Raw genomic sequence first — 16,454 nt, 5'->3', positions numbered from 1 at the left:
ATTCCGATGCAATATCTGTGTTTCATCGTCAATGGGAAGGTCCAAGGGATACAGTAAACCTGCAGAGGTGTATCGGAATGTAAAACTGGTGACACAGGAAACGCTCAAAACATAGACCGTAAGAAGACTCAGTTTTCTTGTACTTAAGTCGGCGTTGTGTCTCTTGCATTTAAGTCCGATGCAATTTCTGTGTTTCTTCGTCAATGGGAAGGTCCAATGGGTACAGTAAACCTGCAGAGGTGCACCGGAATGTAAAACTGGTGGCACAGGAAACGCTCAAAACATAGGCAGTAGGAAGACTCAGTCATCCTGTACTTAAGTCGGCATTGTGTCTCTAATATTTAATTCCGATGCAATTTCTGTGTTTTATCGTCAATGGGAAGGTCCAAGGGATACAATAAACCTGCAGAGGTTCATCGGAATGTAAAACTGGTGACACAGGAAACCCTCAAATCATAGACAGTAATAAGACTCAGTCTTCCTGTGCTTAAGTCGGCATTGTGTCTCCTATATTTAATTCCGATGCAATTTGCGTGTTTCATCGTCACTTTGAAGGTTCAATGGATACAGTAAACCTGCAGAGGTGCATCGGAATGTAAAACTGGTGTTACAGGAAACGCTCAAAACATAGACAGTAGGAAGACTCAGTCTTCCTGTACTTAAGTCGGCATTGTGTCTCTTATATTTAATTCCGATGCAATTTCTGTGTTTCATCGACACTGTGAAAGTCCAATGGATACAGTAAACCTGCAGAGGTGCATCGGAATGTATAACTGGTGACACAGGAAACGCTCAAAACGTAGACAGTAGGAACTCTCAGTCTTCCTGTACTTAAGTCGACATTGTTTCTCTTGGATCAAATTCCGATCCAATTTCTGTGTTTCATCGCCGATGGGAAGGTCTAAGGGTTACAGTAAACCTGCAGAGGCCCATCGGAATGTAAAACTGGTGACACAGGAACCGCTAAAGACATAGACCCTAAGACGACTCAGTTTTCTTGTACTTAAGTCGGCATTGTGTCTCTTATATTTAATTCCGATGCAATTTCTGTGTTTCATCGTCACTGTGAAGGTCCAATGGATACAGTAAACCTGCAGAGGTGCATCGGAATGTAAAACTGGTGACACAGGAAAAGCTCAAATCATAGACAGTAGTAAGACTCAGTCTCCAGGTACTTATGTCGGCATTGTGTCTCTTATATTTAATTCCGATGCAATTTCTGTGTTTCATCGTCTATGGGAAGGTCCAAGGAATACAGTAAACCTGCAGAGGTGCATCGGAATGTAAAACTGATTACACAGGAAACGCTGAAAACATAGCCAGTAGGAAGACTCATCCTTCCTTTACTTAAATCGGCATTGTGTCTCTTATATTTAATTCCGATGCAATTTCTGTGTTTCATCGTTACTGTGAAGGTCCAAGGGATACAGTAAATCTGCAGAGGTGCATCGGAATGTAAAACTGGTGACGCGGGAAACGCTCAAAACGTAGACAGTAGGATGACTCAGTCTTCCTGTAATTAAGTCGGCATTGTGTCTCTTATATTTAAATCCGATGCAATTTCTGTGTTTCATCGTCAATGGGAAGGTCCAATGGATACAGTAAATCTGCAGAGGTGCATCGGAATGTAAAACTGGTGACACAGGAAACGCTCAAATCGTAGACAGTAGGAAGACTCAGTCTTCCTGTACTTAAGTCGGCATTGTGTCTCTTAGATTTAATTCCGATGCAATTTCTGTGTTTCATCGCCGATGGGAAGGTCCAAGGGATACAGTAAACCTGCAGAGGCCCATCGGAATGTAAAACTGGTGACACAGGAACCGCTCAAAACATAGACCCTAAGAAGACTCAGTTTTCTTGTACTTAAGTCGGCATTGTGTCTCTTATATTTAATTCCGATGTAATTTCTGTGTTTCATCGTCACTGGGAAGGTCCAATGTATACAGTAAACCTGCAGAGGTGCATCGGAATGTAAAACTGGTGACGCAGGAGACACTCAAAACACAGACCCTAGGAAGACTCCGTTTTGTAGTACTTAAGTCAGCATTGTGCCTCTAATATTTAATTCTCATGCAATTTCTGTGTTTCATCGTCACTGTGAAGGTCCAGTGAATACAGTAAACCTGCAGAGGTGTATCGGAATGTAAAACTGGTGACACAGGAAACGCTCAAAAAATAGACAGTAGGAAGACTCAGTCTTCCAGTACTTAAGTCGGCATTGTGTCTCTTATATTTAAATCCGATGCAATTTCTGAGTTTCATCGTCAATGGGAAGGTCGAATTGATACAGTAAACCTGCAGAGGCGCATCTAAATGTAAAACTGGTCACACAGGAAACGCTCAAAACATAGACAGTAGGAAGACTCAGTCTTCCTGTTCTTATGTCGGCATTGTGTCTCTTATATTTAATTCCGATGCAATTTCTGTGTTTCATCGTTACTGTGAAGGTCCAAGGGATACATATACCTGCAGAGGTGCATCGGAATGTAAAACTGGTGACGCAGGAAACGCTCAAAACATAGACAGTAGGAAGACTCAGTCTACCTGTAATTAAGTCGGCATTGTGTCTCTTATATTTAAATCCGATGCAATTTCTGTGTTTCATCGTCAATGGGAAGGTCGAATGGATACAGTAAACCTGCAGAGGTGCATCGGAATGTAAAACTGGTGACACAGGAAACGCTCAAGTCGTAGACAGTAGGAAGACTCAGTCTTCCTGTACTTAAGTCAGCATTGTGTCTCTTAGATTTAATTCCGATGCAATTTCTGTGTTTCATCGCCGATGGGAAGGTCTAATGGATACAGTAATCCTGCAGAGGCCCATCGGAATGTAAAACTGGTGACACAGGAACCGCTCAAAACATAGACCCTAATAAGACTCAGTTTTCTTGTACTTCAGTCGGCATTGTGTCTCTTATATTTAATTCCGATGCAATTTCTGTGTTTCATCGTCAGTGGGAAGGTCCAATGGAATCAGTAAACCTGCAGAGGTGCATCGGAATGTAAAACTGGTGACACAGGAGACGCTCAAAACACAGGCCCTAAGAAGACTCCGTTTTGTAGTACTTAAGTCAGCATTGTGTCTCTAATATTTATTTCCGATGCAATTTCTGTGTTTCATCGTCACTGTGAAGGTCCAATGGATACAGTAAACCTGCAGAGGTGCATCGGAAAGTAAAAGTGGTGACACAGGAAACGCTCAGAACATAGACCCTAACAAGACTCAGTTTTGTAGTACTTATGTCGGCATTGTGTCTCTTATATTTAATTCCGATGCAATTTCTGTGTTTCATCGTCAATGGAAATGACCAAGGGATGCAGTAAACCTGCAGAGATGCATCGGAATGTAAAACCGAAGACACAGGAAACGCTCAAAACATAGACCGTAGGAAGACTAAGTCTTCCTGTTCTTATATCGGCATTGTGCCTCTTATATTTAATTCCGATGCAATATCTGTGTTTCATCGTCAATGGGAAGGTCCAAGGGATACAGTAAACCTGCAGAGGTGTATCGGAATGTAAAACTGGTGACAGAGGAAACGCTCAAAACATAGACCGTAAGAAGACTCAGTTTTCTTGTACTTAAGTCGGCGTTGTGTCTCTTGCATTTAAGTCCGATGCAATTTCTGTGTTTCTTCGTCAATGGGAAGGTCCAATGGGTACAGTAAACCTGCAGAGGTGCACCGGAATGTAAAACTGGTGGCACAGGAAACGCTCAAAACATAGGCAGTAGGAAGACTCAGTCATCCTGTACTTAAGTCGGCATTGTGTCTCTAATATTTAATTCCGATGCAATTTCTGTGTTTTATCGTCAATGGGAAGGTCCAAGGGATACAATAAACCTGCAGAGGTTCATCGGAATGTAAAACTGGTGACACAGGAAACCCTCAAATCATAGACAGTAATAAGACTCAGTCTTCCTGTGCTTAAGTCGGCATTGTGTCTCCTATATTTAATTCCGATGCAATTTCTGTGTTTCATCGTCACTTTGAAGGTTCAATGGATACAGTAAACCTGCAGAGGTGCATCGGAATGTAAAACTGGTGTTACAGGAAACGCTCAAAACATAGACAGTAGGAAGACTCAGTCTTCCTGTACTTAAGTCGGCATTGTGTCTCTTATATTTAATTCCGATGCAATTTCTGTGTTTCATCGACACTGTGAAAGTCCAATGGATACAGTAAACCTGCAGAGGTGCATCGGAATGTATAACTGGTGACACAGGAAACGCTCAAAACGTAGACAGTAGGAACTCTCAGTCTTCCTGTACTTAAGTCGACATTGTTTCTCTTGGATCAAATTCCGATCCAATTTCTGTGTTTCATCGCCGATGGGAAGGTCTAAGGGATACAGTAAACCTGCAGACGCCCATCGGAATGTAAAACTGGTGACACAGGAACCGCTAAAGTCATAGACCCTAAGAAGACTCAGTTTTCTTGTACTTAAGTCGGCATTGTGTCTCTTATATTTAATTCCGATGCAATTTCTGTGTTTCATCGGCGATGGGAAGGTCCAAGGGATGCAGTAAGCCTGCAGAGGTCCATCGGAATGTAAAATTGGTGACACAGGAAACGCTCAAAACATAGACCCTAAGTAGACTCAGTTTTCTTGAACTTAAGTCGGCATTGTGTCTCATATATTTAATTCCGATGCAATATCTGTTTTTCAACTACACTGTGAAGGTCGAAGGGATACAGTAAACTTGCAGAGGTGCATCGGAATGTAAAACTGGTGACACAGGAAACGCTCAAAACATAGACAGTAGGAAGACTCAGTCTTCCTGTACTTAAGTCGTCATTGTGTCTCTTATATTTAAATCCGATGCAATTTCTGTGTTCCATCGTCAATGGGAAGGTCCAGTGGATACAGTTAACCTGCAGAGGTGCATCGGAATGTATAACTGGTGACACAGGAAACGCTCAAAACGTAGACAGTAGGAAGTCTCAGACTTCCTGTACTTAAGTCGACATTGTTTCTCTTGGATTTAATTCCGTTCCAATTTCTGTGTTTCATCGTCGATGGGGAGGTCCAAGGGATACAGAAAAACTGCAGAGGCCCATCGGAATGTAATACTGGTGACACAGGAAACGCTCAAAGCATAGACCCTAAGAAGACTCAGTTTTCTTGTACTTAAGTCGGCATTGTGACTCTTATATTTAATTCCGATGCAATTTCTGTGTTTCATCGTCAATGGAAAGGACCAAGGGATACAGTAAAATTGCAGAGGTGCATCGGAATGTAAAACTGGTGACACAGGAAACGCTCAAACATAGACAGTAGGAAGACTCAGTCTTCCTGTACTTAAGTCGGCATTGTGTCTCTTATATTTAATTCCGATGCATTTTCTGTGTTTCATCGTCAATGGGAAGATCCAAGGGATACAGTAAACCTGCAGAGGTGCATCGGAATGTAAAACTGATGACTAAGGAAACGCGCAGAAATTAGACAGTTGGAAGACTCAGTCTTCCTGTACTTAAGTCGGCATTGTGTCTCTTATATTTAAATCCGATGCAATATCTGTGTTTCATCGTCAATGGGAAGGTCGAATGGATACAGTAAACCTGCAGAAGTGCATCGGAATGTAAAACTGGTGACACAGGAAACGCTCAAAACATAGACAGTAGGAAGACTCAGTCTTCCTGTACTTAAGTCGGCACTGTGTCTCTTATATTTAAATCCGATGCATTTTCTGTGTTCCATCGTCAATGGGAAGGTCCAATGGATACAGTAAACCTGCAGAGGTGCATCGGAATGTATAACTGGTGACACAGGAAACGCTCAAAACGTAGACAGTAGGAACTCTCAGTCTTCCTGTACTTAAGTCGACATTGTTTCTCTTGGATCAAATTCCGATCCAATTTCTGTGTTTCATCGCCGATGGGAAGGTCTAAGGGATACAGTAAACCTGCAGAGGCCCATCGGAATGTAAAACTGGTGACACAGGAACCGCTCAAGACATAGACCCTAAGAAGACTCAGTTTTCTTGTACTTAAGTCGGCATTGTGTCTCTTATATTAAATTCCGATGCAATTTCTGTGTTTCATCGTCACTGGAAAGGTCCAATGTATACAGTAAACCTGCAGAGGTGCATCGGAATGTAAAACTGGTGACACAGGAGACGCTCAAAACACAGACCCTAACAAGACTAAGTTTTGTAGTACTTATGTCGGCATGGTGTCTCTTATATTTAATTCCGATGCAATTTCTGTGTTTCATCGTCAATGGAAAGGACCAAGGGATACAGAAAACCGGCGGAGGTGCATCGGAATGTAAAACCGATGACACAGGAAACGCTCAAAACATAGACAGTAGGAAGACCCAGTCTTCCTGTTCTTATGTCGGCATTGTGCCTCTTATATTTAATTCCGATGCAATATCTGTGTTTCATCGTCAATGGGAAGATCCAAGGGATACAATAAACCTGCAGAGGTTCATCGGAATGTAAAACTGGTGACACAGGAAACGCTCAAATCATAGACAGTAATAAGACTCAGTCTTCCTGTGCTTAAGTCGGTATTGTGTCTCCTATATTTAATTCCGATGCATTATCTGAGTTTCATCGCCACTGTGAAGGTCCAAGGGATACAGTAAACCTGCAGAGGTGTATCGGAATGTAAAACTGATGACACAGGAAACGCTCAAAACATAGACCGTAAGAAGACTCAGTTATCTTGTACTTAAGTCGGCGTTGTGTCTCTTGTATTTAATTCCGATGCAATTTCTGTGTTTCATCGTCAATGGGAAGGTCCTATGGGTACAGTAAACCTGCAGAGGTGCACCGGAATGTAAAACTGGTGGCACAGGAAACGCTCAAAACATAGGCAGTAGGAAGACTCAGTCATCCTTTACTTAAGTCGGCATTGTGTCTCTTATATTTAATTCTGATGCAATTTCTGTGTTTCATCGTCAATGGGAAGGCCCAATGGATACAGCAAACCGGCAGACGTGCATCGGAATGTAAAACTGGAGACACAGGAAACGCTCAAAACATAGACAGTAGGAAGACTCATTCTTCCTGTCCTTAAGTCGGCATTGTTTCTCTTATAATTAATTCTGGTGCAATATTCGTGTTTCATCGTCACTGTGAAGGTCCAAGGGATACAGTAAACTTGCAGAGGTGCATCGGAATGTAAAACTGGTGACACAGGAAACGCTTAAAACATAGACAGTAGGAAGACTCAGCCATTCTGTTCTTAAGTCGGCATTGTGTCTCTAATATTTAATTCCGATGCAATTTCTGCGTTTTATCGTCAATGGGAAGGTCCAAGGGATACAATATACCAGCAGAGGTGCATCGGATTGTAAAACTGGTGACACAGGAAACGCTCAAAACATAGACCCTAAGAAGACTCAGTTTTGTTGTACTTAAGTCGCCATTGTGTCTCTTATATTTAATTCCGATGCAATTTCTTTGTTTCATCGTCACTGTGAAGGTTCAATGGATACAGTAAACCTGCAGAGGTGCATCGGAATGTAAAACTGATGTTACAGGAAACGCTCAAAACATAGACAGTAGGAAGACTCAGTCTTCCTGTACTTAAGTCGGCATTGTGTCTCTTATATTTAATTCCGATGCAATTTTTGTGTTTCATCGACACTGTGAAAGTCCAATGGATACAGTAAACCTGCAGAGGTGCATCGAAATGTAAAACTGGTGACACAGGAAGCGTTCAAATCATAGACAGTAGGAAGACTCAGTCTTCCTGTACTTAAGTCGGCATTGTGTCTCTAATATTTAATTCCAATGCAATTTCTGTGTTTCATCGGCGATGGGAACGTCCAAGGGATGCATTAAGCCTGCAGAGGTCCATCGGAATGTAAAATTGGTGACACAGGAAAAGCTCAAAACATAGACCCTAAGAAGACTCAGTTTTCTTGTACTTAAGTCGGCATTGTGTCTCTAATATTTAATTCCGATGCAATATCTGTTTTCAACTTCACTGTGAAGGTCGAAGGGATACAGTAAAACTGCAGAGGTGCATCGGAATGTAAAACTGGTGACACAGGAAACGCTCAAAACATAGACAGTAGGAAGACTCAGTCTTCCTGTACTTAAGCCGGCATTGTGTCTCTTATGTTTAATTCCGATGCAATTTCTGTGTTTCATCGGCGATGGGAAGGTCCAAGGGATGCAGTAAGCCTGCAGAGGTCCATCGGAATGTAAAATTGGTGACACAGGAAACGCTCAAAACATAGACCCTAAGAAGACTCAGTTTCCTTGAACTTAAGTCGGCATTGTGTCTGTTATATTTAATTCCGATGCAATATCTGTTTTTCAACTACACTGTGAAGGAAGAAGGGATACAGTAAACCTGCAGAGGTGCATCGGAATGTAAAACTGGTGACACAGGAAACGCTCAAAACATAGACAGTAGGAAGACTCAGTCTTCCTGTACTTAAGTCGGCATTGTGTCTCTTATATTTAAATCCGATGCAATTTCTGTGTTCCATCGTCAATGGGAAGGGCCAATGGATACAGTAGACCTGCAGAGGTGCATCGGAATGTATAACTGGTGACACAGGAAACGCTCAAAACGTAGACAGTAGGAAGTCTCAGACTTCCTGTACTTAAGTCGACATTGTTTCTCTTGGATCTAATTCCGATCCAATTTCTGTGTTTCATCGTCGATGGGGAGGTCTAAGGGATACAGAAAAACTGCAGAGGCTCATCGGATTGTAATACTGGTGACACAGGAAACGCTCAAAACATAGACCCTAAGAAGACTCAGTTTTCTTGTACTTAAGTCGGCATTGTGACTCTTATATTTAATTCCGATGCGATTTCTGTGTTTCATCGTCACTGGGAAGGTCCAATGTATACAGTAAACCTGCAGAGGTGCATCGGAATGTAAAACTGGTGACACAGGAGACGCTCAAAACACAGACCCTAAGAAGACTCCGTTTTGTAGTACTTAAGTCGGCATTGTGTCTCTAATATTTAATTCCGATTCAATTTCTGTGTTTCATCGTCAATGGAAATGACCAAGGGATACAGTAAACCTGCAGAGGTGCATCGGAATGTAAAACTGGTGACACAGGAAACGCTCAAAACATAGACAGTAGGAAGACTCAGTCTTCCTGTACTTAAGTCGGCATTGTCTCTCTTATATTTAATTCCGATGCAATTTCTGTGTTTCATCGTCAATGGGAAGATCCAAGGGATACAGTAAACCTGCAGAGGTGCATCGGAATGTAAAACTGATGACAAAGGAAACGCTCAGAGAATAGACAGTTGGAAGACTCAGTCTTCCTGTACTTAAGTCGGCATTGTGTCTCTTGTATTTTAATCCGATGCAATTTCTGTGTTTCATCGTCAATGGGAAGGTCGAATGGATACAGTAAACCTGCAGAGGTGCATCGGAAAGTAAAACTGGTGACACAGGAGACGCTCAAAACACAGACCCTAAGAAGACTCCGTTTTGTAGTACTTAAGTCAGCATTGTGTCTCTAATATTTAATTCCGATGCAATTTCTTTGTTTCATCGTCACTGTGAAGGTCCAATGGATACAGTAAACCTGCAGAGGTGCATCGGAAAGTAAAAGTGGTGACACAGGAAACGCTCAAAACATAGACCCTAACAAGACTCAGTTTTGTAGTACTTATGTCGGCATTGTGTCTCTTATATTTAATTCCGATGCAATTTCTGTGTTTCATCGTCAATGGAAAGGACCAAGGGATACAGAAAACCGGCGGAGGTGCATCGGAATGTAAAACTGGTGAAACAGGAAACGCTCAAAACATAGACAGTAGGAAGACTCAGTCTTCCTGTACTTAAGTCGGCATTGTGTCTCTTATATTTAGTTCCGATGCAATTACTGTGATTCATCATCAATGGGAAGGCCCAAGGGATGCAGTAAACCTGCAGAGATGCATCGGAATGTAAAACCGATGACACAGGAAACGCTCAAAACATAGACAGTAGGAAGACCCAGTCTTCCTGTTCTTATGTCGGCATTGTGCCTCTTATATTTAATTCCGATGCAATATCTGTGTTTCATCGTCAATGGGAAGATCCAAGGGATACAATAAACCTGCAGAGGTTCATCGGAATGTAAAACTGGTGACACAGGAAACGCTCAAATCATAGACAGTAATAAGACTCAGTCTTCCTGTGCTTAAGTCGGTATTGTGTCTCCTATATTTAATTCCGATGCAATATCTGAGTTTCATCGCCACTGTGAAGGTCCAAGGGATACAGTAAACCTGCAAAGGTGTATCGGAATGTAAAACTGATGACACAGGAAACGCTCAAAACATAGACCGTAAGAAGACTCAGTTATCTTGTACTTAAGTCGGCGTTGTGTCTCTTGTATTTAATTCCGATGCAATTTCTGTGTTTCATCGTCAATGGGAAGGTCCTATGGGTACAGTAAACCTGCAGAGGTGCACCGGAATGTAAAACTGGTGGCACAGGAAACGCTCAAAACATAGGCAGTAGGAAGACTCAGTCATCCTTTACTTAAGTCGGCATTGTGTCTCTTATATTTAATTCTGATGCAATTTCTGTGTTTCATCGTCAATGGGAAGGCCCAATGGATACAGCAAACCGGCAGAGGTGCATCGGAATGTAAAACTGGAGACACAGGAAACGCTCAAAACATAGACAGTAGGAAGACTCATTCTTCCTGTCCTTAAATCGGCATTGTTTCTCTTATATTTAATTCTGGTGCAATATCTGTGTTTCATCGTCACTGTGAAGGTCCAAGGGATACAGTAAACTTGCAGAGGTGCATCGGAATGTAAAACTGGTGACACAGGAAACGCTTAAAACATAGACAGTAGGAAGACTCAGCCATCCTGTTCTTAAGTCGGCATTGTGTCTCTAATATTTAATTCCGATGCAATTTCTGCGTTTTATCGTCAATGGGAAGGTCCAAGGGATACAATATACCAGCAGAGGTGCATCGGATTGTAAAACTGGTGACACAGGAAACGCTCAAAACATAGACCCTAAGAAGACTCAGTTTTGTTGTACTTAAGTCGCCATTGTGTCTCTTATATTTAATTCCGATGCAATTTCTGTGTTTCATCGTCACTGTGAAGGTTCAATGGATACAGTAAACCTGCAGAGGTGCATCGGAATGTAAAACTGATGTTACAGGAAACGCTCAAAACATAGACAGTAGGAAGACTCAGTCTTCCTGTACTTAAGTCGGCATTGTGTCTCTTATATTTAATTCCGATGCAATTTTTGTGTTTCATCGACACTGCGAAAGTCCAATGGATACAGTAAACCTGCAGAGGTGCATCGGAATGTAAAACTGGTGACACAGGAAGCGTTCAAATCATAGACAGTAGGAAGACTCAGTCTTCCTGTACATAAGTCGGCATTGTGTCTCTTATATTTAATTCCAATGCAATTTCTGTGTTTCATCGGCGATGGGAAGGTCCAAGGGATGCATTAAGCTTGCAGAGGTCCATCGGAATGTAAAATTGGTGACACAGGAAAAGCTCAAAACATAGACCCTAAGAAGACTCAGTTTTCTTGTACTTAAGTCGGCATTGTGTCTCTAATATTTAATTCCGATGCAATATCTGTTTTCAACTTCACTGTGAAGGTCGAAGGGATACAGTAAACCTGCAGAGGTGCATCGGAATGTAAAACTGGTGACACAGGAAACGCTCAAAACATAGACAGTAGGAAGACTCAGTCTTCCTGTACTTAAGTCGGCATTGTGTCTCTTATATTTAAATCCGATGCAATTTCTGTGTTCCATCGTCAATGGGAAGGTCCAATGGATACAGTAAACCTGCAGAGGTGCATCGGAATGTATAACTGGTGACACAGGAAACGCTCAAAACGTAGACAGTAGGAAGTCTCAGACTTCCTGTACTTAAGTCGACATTGTTTCTCTTGGATCTAAATCCGATCCAATTTCTGTGTTTCATCGTCGATGGGGAGGTCTAAGGGATACAGAAAAACTGCAGAGGCTCATCGGAATGTAATACTGGTGACACAGGAAACGCTCAAAACATAGACCCAAAGAAGACTCAGTTTTCTTGTACTTAAGTCGGCATTGTGACTGTTATATTTAATTCCGATGCGATTTCTGTGTTTCATCGTCACTGGGAAGGTCCAATGTATACAGTAAACCTGCAGAGGTGCATCGGAATGTAAAACTGGTGACACAGGAGACGCTCAAAACACAGACCCTAAGAAGACTCCGTTTTGTAGTACTTAAGTCGGCATTGTGTCTCTAATATTTAATTCCGATTCAATTTCTGTGTTTCATCGTCAATGGAAATGACCAAGGGATACAGTAAACCTGCAGAGGTGCATCGGAATGTAAAACTGATGACAAAGGAAACGCTCAGAGAATAGACAGTTGGAAGACTCAGTCTTCCTGTACTTAAGTCGGCATTGTGTCTCTTGTATTTTAATCCGGTGCAATTTCTGTGTTTCATCGTCAATGGGAAGGTCGAATGGATACAGTAAACCTGCAGAAGTGCATCGGAATGTAAAACTGGTGACACAGGAAACGCTCAAAACATAGACAGTAGGAAGACTCAGTCTTCCTGTACTTAAGTCGGCACTGTGTCTCTTATATTTAAATCCGATGCAATTTCTGTGTTCCATCGTCAATGGGAAGGTCCAATGGATACAGTAAACCTGCAGAGGTGCATCGGAATGTATAACTGGTGACACAGGAAAAGCTCAAATCATAGACAGTAGTAAGACTCAGTCTCCAGGTACTTATGTCGGCATTGTGTCTCTTATATTTAATTCCGATGCAATTTCTGTGTTTCATCGTCAATGGAAATGACCAAGGGATGCAGTAAACCTGCAGAGATGCATCGGAATGTAAAACCGAAGACACAGGAAACGCTCAAAACATAGACCGTAGGAAAACTAAGTCTTCCTGTTCTTATATCGGCATTGTGCCTCTTATATTTAATTCCGATGCAATATCTGTGTTTCATCGTCAATGGGAAGGTCCAAGGGATACAGTAAACCTGCAGAGGTGTATCGGAATGTAAAACTGGTGACACAGGAAACGCTCAAAACATAGACCGTAAGAAGACTCAGTTTTCTTGTACTTAAGTCGGCGTTATGTCTCTTGCATTTAAGTCCGATGCAATTTCTGTGTTTCTTCGTCAATGGGAAGGTCCAATGGGTACAGTAAACCTGCAGAGGTGCACCGGAATGTAAAACTGGTGGCACAGGAAACGCTCAAAACATAGGCAGTAGGAAGACTCAGTCATCCTGTACTTAAGTCGGCATTGTGTCTCTAATATTTAATTCCGATGCAATTTCTGTGTTTTATCGTCAATGGGAAGGTCCAAGGGATACAATAAACCTGCAGAGGTTCATCGGAATGTAAAACTGGTGACACAGGAAACCCTCAAATCATAGACAGTAATAAGACTCAGTCTTCCTGTGCTTAAGTCGGCATTGTGTCTCCTATATTTAATTCCGATGCAATTTCTGTGTTTCATCGTCACTTTGAAGGTTCAATGGATACAGTAAACCTGCAGAGGTGCATCGGAATGTAAAACTGGTGTTACAGGAAACGCTCAAAACATAGACAGTAGGAAGACTCAGTCTTCCTGTACTTAAGTCGGCATTGTGTCTCTTATATTTAATTCCGATGCAATTTCTGTGTTTCATCGACACTGTGAAAGTCCAATGGATACAGTAAACCTGCAGAGGTGCATCGGAATGTATAACTGGTGACACAGGAAACGCTCAAAACGTAGACAGTAGGAACTCTCAGTCTTCCTGTACTTAAGTCGACATTGTTTCTCTTGGATCAAATTCCGATCCAATTTCTGTGTTTCATCGCCGATGGGAAGGTCTAAGGGATACAGTAAACCTGCAGAGGCCCATCGGAATGTAAAACTGGTGACACAGGAACCGCTAAAGACATAGACCCTAAGACGACTCAGTTTTCTTGTACTTAAGTCGGCATTGTGTCTCTTATATTTAATTCCGATGCAATTTCTGTGTTTCATCGTCACTGTGAAGGTCCAATGGATACAGTAAACCTGCAGAGGTGCATCGGAATGTAAAACTGGTGACACAGGAAAAGCTCAAATCATAGACAGTAGTAAGACTCAGTCTCCAGGTACTTATGTCGGCATTGTGTCTCTTATATTTAATTCCGATGCAATTTCTGTGTTTCATCGTCTATGGGAAGGTCCAAGGAATACAGTAAACCTGCAGAGGTGCATCGGAATGTAAAACTGATTACACAGGAAACGCTGAAAACATAGCCAGTAGGAAGACTCATCCATCCTTTACTTAAATCGGCATTGTGTCTCTTATATTTAATTCCGATGCAATTTCTGTGTTTCATCGTTACTGTGAAGGTCCAAGGGATACAGTAAATCTGCAGAGGTGCATCGGAATGTAAAACTGGTGACGCGGGAAACGCTCAAAACGTAGACAGTAGGATGACTCAGTCTTCCTGTAATTAAGTCGGCATTGTGTCTCTTATATTTAAATCCGATGCAATTTCTGTGTTTCATCGTCAATGGGAAGGTCCAATGGATACAGTAAATCTGCAGAGGTGCATCGGAATGTAAAACTGGTGACACAGGAAACGCTCAAATCGTAGACAGTAGGAAGACTCAGTCTTCCTGTACTTAAGTCGGCATTGTGTCTCTTAGATTTAATTCCGATGCAATTTCTGTGTTTCATCGCCGATGGGAAGGTCCAAGGGATACAGTAAACCTGCAGAGGCCCATCGGAATGTAAAACTGGTGACACAGGAACCGCTCAAAACATAGACCCTAAGAAGACTCAGTTTTCTTGTACTTAAGTCGGCATTGTGTCTCTTATATTTAATTCCGATGTAATTTCTGTGTTTCATCGTCACTGGGAAGGTCCAATGTATACAGTAAACCTGCAGAGGTGCATCGGAATGTAAAACTGGTGACGCAGGAGACACTCAAAACACAGACCCTAGGAAGACTCCGTTTTGTAGTACTTAAGTCAGCATTGTGCCTCTAATATTTAATTCTCATGCAATTTCTGTGTTTCATCGTCACTGTGAAGGTCCAGTGAATACAGTAAACCTGCAGAGGTGTATCGGAATGTAAAACTGGTGACACAGGAAACGCTCAAAAAATAGACAGTAGGAAGACTCAGTCTTCCAGTACTTAAGTCGGCATTGTGTCTCTTATATTTAAATCCGATGCAATTTCTGAGTTTCATCGTCAATGGGAAGGTCGAATTGATACAGTAAACCTGCAGAGGCGCATCTAAATGTAAAACTGGTCACACAGGAAACGCTCAAAACATAGACAGTAGGAAGACTCAGTCTTCCTGTTCTTATGTCGGCATTGTGTCTCTTATATTTAATTCCGATGCAATTTCTGTGTTTCATCGTTACTGTGAAGGTCCAAGGGATACATATACCTGCAGAGGTGCATCGGAATGTAAAGCTGGTGACGCAGGAAACGCTCAAAACGTAGACAGTAGGAAGACTCAGTCTACCTGTAATTAAGTCGGCATTGTGTCTCTTATATTTAAATCCGATGCAATTTCTGTGTTTCATCGTCAATGGGAAGGTCGAATGGATACAGTAAACCTGCAGAGGTGCATCGGAATGTAAAACTGGTGACACAGGAAACGCTCAAGTCGTAGACAGTAGGAAGACTCAGTCTTCCTGTACTTAAGTCAGCATTGTGTCTCTTAGATTTAATTCCGATGCAATTTCTGTGTTTCATCGCAGATGGGAAGGTCTAATGGATACAGTAATCCTGCAGAGGCCCATCGGAATGTAAAACTGGTGACACAGGAACCGCTCAAAACATAGACCCTAATAAGACTCAGTTTTCTTGTACTTCAGTCGGCATTGTGTCTCTTATACTTAATTCCGATGCAATTTCTGTGTTTCATCGTCAGTGGGAAGGTCCAATGGAATCAGTAAACCTGCAGAGGTGCATCGGAATGTAAAACTGGTGACACAGGAGACGCTCAAAACACAGGCCCTAAGAAGACTCCGTTTTGTAGTACTTAAGTCAGCATTGTGTCTCTAATATTTATTTCCGATGCAATTTCTGTGTTTCATCGTCACTGTGAAGGTCCAATGGATACAGTAAACCTGCAGAGGTGCATCGGAAAGTAAAAGTGGTGACACAGGAAACGCTCAAAACATAGACCCTAACAAGACTCAGTTTTGTAGTACTTATGTCGGCATTGTGTCTCTTATATTTAATTCCGATGCAATTTCTGTGTTTCATCGTCAGTGGAAATGACCAAGGGATGCAGTAAACCTGCAGAGATGCATCGGAATGTAAAACCGAAGACACAGGAAACGCTCAAAACATAGACCGTAGGAAGACTAAGTCTTCCTGTTCTTATATCGGCATTGTGCCTCTTATATTTAATTCCGATGCAATATCTGTGTTTCATCGTCAATGGGAAGGTCCAAGGGATACAGTAAACCTGCAGAGGTGTATCGGAATGTAAAACTGGTGACACAGGAAACGCTCAAAACATAGACCG

The sequence above is a fragment of the Schistocerca nitens genome, chromosome 6 (assembly GCF_023898315.1).
Source record: "Schistocerca nitens isolate TAMUIC-IGC-003100 chromosome 6, iqSchNite1.1, whole genome shotgun sequence".
In the NCBI taxonomy this organism is placed as follows: Eukaryota; Metazoa; Arthropoda; class Insecta; order Orthoptera; family Acrididae; genus Schistocerca; species Schistocerca nitens.
This window is presented reverse-complemented; position numbering follows the sequence as displayed.